Source organism: Pinus tabuliformis, chromosome 2_1 (assembly GCF_031772625.1).
Source record: "Pinus tabuliformis cultivar Carrire ecotype Pingquan chromosome 2_1, CPIR1, whole genome shotgun sequence".
NCBI classification, from domain to species: domain Eukaryota; kingdom Viridiplantae; phylum Streptophyta; class Pinopsida; order Pinales; family Pinaceae; genus Pinus; species Pinus tabuliformis.
Window position 1 is genome coordinate 346,150,228 of NC_142299.1, and position 8,033 is coordinate 346,158,260.

Consider the following 8,033-nt stretch of genomic DNA (forward strand, 5'->3'; position numbering starts at 1 on the left):
ATTGGGGTTGTAGTGCCAAAATATGTCTATAACAATATCGTAGATGTTTGATATTATATCTTCAAATATTCTACTCTATGTCCACATAGTCCCCATGTTTGACTTCGTGGGTGGGGATGATTCTAGGTCTCCTCTAGTAGTTCATTCTCATGTTCCTCTTCCCTTAATTCTTCACCAGGAACCATCGTTCCAAGAATCATTAAGGCCATCTTTAGACAAGTAAGGCCACTTGCTTGAAAGTCGCAGGTCCTGATTCCAATGGTCAGTGTGTCTTCTATCGCCCTTTGTGACAAGAACATAGTTCAGTTTGACAAACCATCAACACCATTGGAAAGCTCTTATCAAGCTCTATAATGGGTCTTCCTCAGTTTTTGATGATTTGACATTTATCCAGGAAACTGTTTTTTCATGAAAGGTCACTTCGTCGCCTCTCAAAATTGAATTTCGTCATAAAGCGAAACTTGTATTTTGAGTTCCACCTCCTCTTAATACTTGTCGTACCATATGTTGACTTTCTTCATGAGTAACCATCATTTACTCATGTTTTCATGGTCCCCTTCGAGCCTAGTCTATGTGGTAGTGTCATCGAGTCACCCTTGTTCAGAGCATCCACGATGAGTCACCCTTGCATTCTTGGAGTCTATTTCATGTCCCATCATATCATGTCATAGTATTCCATCCATATTTGCATACCATCTCTCATGTGTTTCCCATTTTGGCCTCCAGTCATACTGTTCCCATCCCCTCCAGAATTGAGTCAATTACTGCCAGGTCAACCATGCACTTTATGCTCTGACAAGGGTAGTCGTATGTTTGTCCCTCAGTCCCATTTCCCCATTATCCCTGGTGTCAGTCCATCAGTCACATGACTATTTTCCCTCATGCTTTAGTTGAGGTTCCTCATTGCCTCATCTATCTTGGGCCCTATTCTGTCAACATCAGCTCATTTATTCCAGAAGAATGGCCTAGAGGGTCTCATTATTTCCCTTTGACTTGGTCGTTTCATGTTTGTGGTCCATACACTTGATGGTCCAGTGATGCAACAGATTTTACCAGTGATTCCTGGGTGTGTGTGAGATGTTTTAGAGCTCATGAGGGGGTGGCCTTTCAGGTAGTCCCCCACATGCTTGGATGCATATCCACTATGCTACAACCTCAGATGAAGTTCCACAGAGTTGATGGGTTTGGTCCTTACTGATCGCAGTGTCCATAGCATGCATGTCTCCTTCAAATGATCCATTTAGTTTTGGAGAGCTCTTCCATGTTTAGCAGGGCTTCTCTGGTTGTTCTACCCTCCCTCCCACCCACTTCTTGAGGGAAGGGTATTTGTGTCTCATGTACTCAGATATTATTGTATTCAGTTCTGGCTCATGTTTTTACTAGGTGCATTATGTATATGGGACACATTGTATTATTTTTTGGCTCTGTTATGTTAACATGTCATGTACCATTCAGCATGTACCTTATTTCTCAGTTTCATATTTCTGGGCGAACCATTATTTTTGTACTAAGTTATCTTGGCGGGTATGGGTATGCCTCCCCCACCTCATTGAGGTCCGGTACCACAACATAAAAGGAGACTTGCATTAGTCTCTCCCCCTCTGTCACTATCCTCTCTCAGCTTCAACTTCATTTGTATCTCTCTCTCCCCCCTTGACTCCCCTGTGTTGTCTAAGTGATTGTGTCTTTACAACGTACTTCGGTCATATGTTTTTCTCCTAACACTCGTACATTGGGGGGGAATCTGTTATCACCAAAAAATTGATCATCGATCCTAATTTACTAGATGGATCAAAGTATACCATGTAAAGCCAATTTTACCCTAGTAAAATTGCTTTCACTGCGAGAAATTACATAATAAACCACCTTTATTAAGTAATTTATAGTTAAACCCATGAAGAATAATTAAATAAATAACTATTTATTTGATTTTCTTCTAGGAATAATTAATTAAACCATTGTTTTATTATTATTCCTTATTAAATTTGACCCAATCATGAAAAAATAAACAGATAAATCATTATTTATCTTTTTTTTCCCTAAGAACAATTAATTAATCACTAACTAATTATTATTCTTTTTCAAATTTGACTAAATCCCTTAGGAATAATTAAACAAGTCATTATTTGTTTATTATTCCTTAACTAATTCCTTGAGATAATAAATAAATCATTTATTTATTTATTATTTCTAAATAAAATTTTAAATACTTTTTCCCTCCTAAACAAATATAATAAACTATTCCAAGTGGTAATTCCAAGAATGGGATCAATAATATTTTATTATTGCTCATTATTTGAGGATAAATCAATATTTTGTTATAAATAGGAGGGTTTTCCATTCATTATTCACTTTTTATTATTTTCATTGTTGCACTCATTGTTGTAATTCTAATTATTTTCATTGTCACACACCATTTGTTGTTGGATTTATGCATTATAGAGGAGAGAGACTCTACAAAAGATGAAAACGTTTGAGAATAGCCAAGAACCCATCCCATAGAGGGGGACTGGTAACATATATTTGTTCCCTTCACAGGTGTTAAAATAAAATCATTCTTTAAATATCTGGTTTCCATTGGATGTTTTGGAGTTATTACTTTTTCTTTTTGTTGTTTAACTATGATTGTGGCATAGATCCGAACTTTGGCAGGTTTTGTTTCTATCAGTTGCTGCAGATCTACAATGTTTAGTAGCCATTTATATTGTTGAGATTGTTTGTCATCCACAATCTTAAGTGGGTTCTTTTCGTACATATTTGAGAAGAAAACACTACAACATCTAGGGTTTCACTCCATGTGTCAGCATGATACCATATGTCAAAACAAAAACATGTCCATCATGTGAATCAATGGGTAAAGGGATTTAGCACCTTAGGGAAAGAAAAATAAAGGTAAAGGTAATGTTTTATTTCAAATCAGACAATGTTGTAGTACACTACCTCGTCTCATAATTTATCATAGGGACATTTTTTATTCAAAATATGTTTTTGACCAAATGGAGAAGTATTTTACAAAAGTGAAAGAGGTTTTTGTCAATGATATCCCAAGAAACAACAAAAAAATCTTCAATTTATGCACAGGTATTACGATTTGAGAGAAATTCCCAAACTACACTTGCTACGGGAGAGCTGTTAACTTATGGATAGCTTGACTTCAAGACAAATTTTCAAGGATTTGGAGCAGGAGTTGGAAGTACTTAAGGACTCTATTATGTATCATACATCATAACCATTCCAACCATACCACTTTCAGCCCAAACCTCCTCCAACAAGGTAGTCAAAAGTGCTCTGCAAGTTGGTGTTGTGATTTTTTCAGAGACACCCTGCATTTTTTGACCGACCTTGGGAAAATAAATTTTTCTCCCTGCTGAAGTGTGCAAATTACATTCTTGGGGTGCCCATCTTGTATTAGAATTCAAGAGATTTCCAATGATCTATCAAGGTCACAATTTAGAGTAGTTTAATGCCTCAAAAAGAGGGTTGTACGATAGCTTGCTGCACACAGAAAGCCCTCGCTACGCTTCTGGACAGGGATGCTGCGCATCGGTGAACGGGCGCTGCACACAGGAAGGCTACACTACGCATGGACCAGAGTAATCCAAAATCATTTTTTGACCACTGAAATTAATTTTTCAAGGTTTCTCTTCTATCATGTCATCCTCCAGGCTTCACAACAAGTAAGTTAAATCATTCTTGTGCCTTCCTTTTGCCTCTTATGTCATGAATGGTTCAGATGCTTCCACTCCTAGGGTTTCTATGAATTTTCTAGTTTTAATTCTAAAAGGATGAAATGCTTCCCAAAACCCTATTTTCCTTGTCCCTACACCTCTCTTCGCAACAAACACACTATTCCCATCCATCACAGAACCATATCCCCTCATTTTCTTTTCTTTTTCTCTAAACCCTAATCTACCCTATCTCCTTCAAGAGCACACATGTGTTCTGGCCTTTTTAACTCCCTCTCCTCACTCATTTCCCAAAATTCCTTTTTCCCCTACTCATTAACATCATCCCCTACCCTCCTAAATTTCCTCAAAAATCTAGGCAACTCCCAAGTCCCTCATATCACCTCATTCCCTCACAGCAGCAAATTTCATTGTTTTTACTTATTTTCCACCTAGGGTTTGAAAGTATGGAGCCTGATTCACCTCCATTTTTGTCAAGAAATATTTTGAAGATGTCAGTTGTTTAGATTTTTGTCAAAAAGTGCAGGAAGTGGGTCACCATGAGCATCTCACAGGTATATTTTCGCTCACCTTGATGGAAAAAAAAATCACCATTGCAGGGAATGATTTCATGTTTTCAATGGATGCCATCTTTCAAGCTACAGTCATACCAAACCATGTTGAAAATTGGTTCAAATACATGAACCTAGACCTAGAAGAGTAGAAACCTTGCTTGAAATCACAGTATAAATAAACTCACTCACATGTTTTCCCATTCATATATTTGTTGGAGATATATGCACCATTAATGAAGGTTGTCATGAAATTATCCACATGTGAGGGCAGATTATCCAGGTTGTATCAATATCACATACAGCTTCTCATGCATTTTATAGCAACCAAGTCTCTCAATTTGTGCAGTTACTTGTATAAGAGCTTAACCAAGATGTCTGAAAAGGTGAAATTGAAAGGAAAAGTGCATTATCCCAATCTCTTTCATCATAGACTAATAAAGGTTATAGTTCTCCATCAGTTGATAGAAAAGAAAATGACATGGGACACTTTCATTGAGGCAGCTTTGAAAATGCATATAACTACTCCACCAAGCCAGCACCAAACTATGTTAGCACAATCAATGGAGGTTGGGTCATCAAGCAAGCATGATGAGGTTTCCAAGGCACCTAGGCTTGAGGTGACCAAGACATATCAGAGAGGCAAAAGGCTTGTGTTTTCTCCTCAAATTGAGGAAGGGGCCAAGCATACTACATCAACAAGATAGGGATTCAAAGAGAAGGATTCTTAGATCATGGAGCTCAAGGACAATTTGGTAAGGGCCAAATTCATCATTTCATTCCTTGAGCAAGAAAACGGTCAACTTAAATCACAATAGCTAGCTATGGAGAAAGAATAATTCAAAGTCAAGAAACAATATATGAAGGGAAAGGAACTGGTGGAGTATGATGACATTTAGTAGCATGAAGAAAATGTGGCAAGAAAAATACCAAGAACAAGGGGCCTTAGGAAGGCACTTCAGAAAGAAAAAGAATAAAGGCAACCAATGGAAGAGTTAACCTTTAAGGAGAAGATTGCTATGGAAAAAAATGAAGACAGGGAGTTTTGGCTTGAAAAGGTAAACTGCCACCTTGAGAAGCTCCTTGACAAGGCTAACAAGGATAACAAGCTGCAAAAGAATATGGTTATACATTATTACATAAGGAATTAGATTGCCAAGGTTAGAATCAAGCAATTGAAGGCCAAAATCAAGATAACCCTAATTAGCCAAAAGGATAAGGGTAAGTTAGAATTTCTTGCTGATTCATCCATGGTTGCATAGAAAACCTCATCAGACATCTTTGGGCAAATTTTGAGAGCATTTGGAGAAATTTTTGTGTTTTGGTGAAAAATGGTGCAAATTCCATTCTATTCATTTTCTCTTTCCATTCATCAACTCTTCGATAGTTTTCCTTACAGTTTATAAACATAATTCTTTACATTAAGCTCCATTTTGATGGAAAATTATTATATGTTACTTTCATTCTTGCTTAATGAATTCATGTTTCATGCTCATTACGACCTTTATGCTTCTTCTAAACACCATACTACACCGAAAAAGCTTAATATCCATCACAAAAGTATTTCTAATTTGCTCCTTTATATCTTTCTTGTTGTAACCCTTTGATCCTATTGACCTAGCTATCTAGATTTTCTCCCTTTTCTAGCAATAAAACCCTAAAATTTCAAGATCTACCTGAGCCTAGCATATCTAGCCTAAAATCCTTTATATCCTAGTCATCTTTTGGCTATGATTTCATAAAGAGAGCCCTCTTTGGTTTGGTAGGGCTAGCTACCAAACTAAAATCTTGGTCTATGGTTACCTCCGTCGATTCCTCTCAGCTAGGGAAATTGTGGGGGTTAACATTTTGGCATCGTTGCCAGGGAATGAAAGATCATATCTTCCCTGAGAAAAAACTACAAGGATCAGATTTGATTGCTGATGGTGAACAGTGATCAGAAACAAGAAAGTCTATGCATCTTTTACCTAGCGACTCTAGTGTCAAAGAATCCAAAGGTTTAGAATTTTCATGACGACTCCATTGTTCAAAAACTAGTAGTTTGAAGAACTTCTTGGTGACTTAACTGTTTCAAGATGGATTCAACTGCTCAAAGGTATGCTCCTATGAATCTTTCTCACATTCCTGGTTTTCCAAATCGAATTCCTTGCATAGATTGGCAAACTAATTTTCCCAAATTCATAGATGGAGACGAGGATGAGGCTATTCTGCTTCTAATCAAATTTCATTGGCATATACATAAGCTTGGGATTAGGTTTCATGAGGATTGTTTGATGAAAATGTTTATGGCTAACCTAGAAGGAAAAGTAACATTATGGTATGAAGGATTGAAACAAGGTAGCTTATTCTCTCTTAAAGAATTCCACACAACTGTTGGGTTGTGTTATATTCTTTCCATGACTAGCCGGCGTAGTTAACCGGGGGGTTAGAGGGGGGCGGAGCCCCCCCTTCGTTGTGCCAATTGCGTAGAGAGGGGATTTATAGGGGGTTTGAGGGGTACAGGTAACCCCACTCTATGGGGTCTGTGGCAACGCCCTGGAAAATTTTGGTTTTGGACCCTATGTTAGGTTGCGCGGACCTACCTATGGTTTTGTGCATGTTTTTCACACATGGTTTTGGACGCGATGGTTTTTGGTCCATGGTTTTGGATGCGATCGTTTTCGGTCCATGGTTTTGGATGCGATGGTTTTCCATCCATGGTATTGGATGCTTCGACATGTATAAATATGTAGTGTAACATTGAAAGGAACATAATGAAAAATCAAGCTAGTAGTCTCGGTTTTGGGATCCAGGGGAAAATCTCTGTGTATATGTGTTTTATGTGTTATGCTCTCGTATTGTTTATTTTCTGTGTTTTAGAATTCGTATGCAGGTAATTTCTGTACGGGGTTAAAACCTACAACAACCTTCTTTGAGTTTTATGGAAACTCTCATCATTCATTCTTCTTGTTCGAAGATTATTGTGAATCCCGTGAAAATTTCATTAAATACCTTGAAGAGACTTTTGGTGATGAAGAATGTCTAGATTATGAGATCATAGAGGCCATTTATGAATATTCTTCCCAACATAAAATAACATAGATTAGTTGCTTTGATACAAAGGATAATTCACAACACACATCAAATCCTTCTTTGCTTGAAGATGAAACAGATTTGCATCCTAGCAGTTAGGAAGAAATTGGTCTAAGTCAGAAATCTGAAATTGCATGTACAAAAAACATAAGCAGTGAACCAAATTATGACAATGATCATCTACTTTTGCAAGGAAATAACAAAAAAGAAGTTATTTTACTTTATTCTTGTGACAGTCAAAGTGATATTCTTCCTACTGAAGCACATGAGGAATTAAATATACTTGAAGTGGTTGTTGCATTTAAATTTTTCCATGAGCATCCAAAACCCTGTATTTTGGATGAGAGGTATCAATATAGTCATTCACTGTTGGCTTATTGGGGCCTGACCCAAGTCCAGAAGTGTTTTAGCCAAACAAATCCTGCACTACCGGCCCTTTCGGCAATAGTCCATAGAGTGTGGAATGAAGTCTCACTCGAGGTAGCATGGGAGGGTGCTGGAACCAGGTTTCTGCACCCTAGGGATGTCTTGATGAGGTCTGGAAAGGTCGCGAACCGATCCTGCGAGCTCGCGCTGCTCTGCGTGGCTATCTGGCCTTTGCGTAGCTATGTGAGGAGGCACTTTCTAGATTCCTTACCCTTAGTATGTTATTATTATAGATCTGACTTAATTCAATGGTCTTAATCAAACATTCAATATTTATAACCAGTGCACGCAAACATAA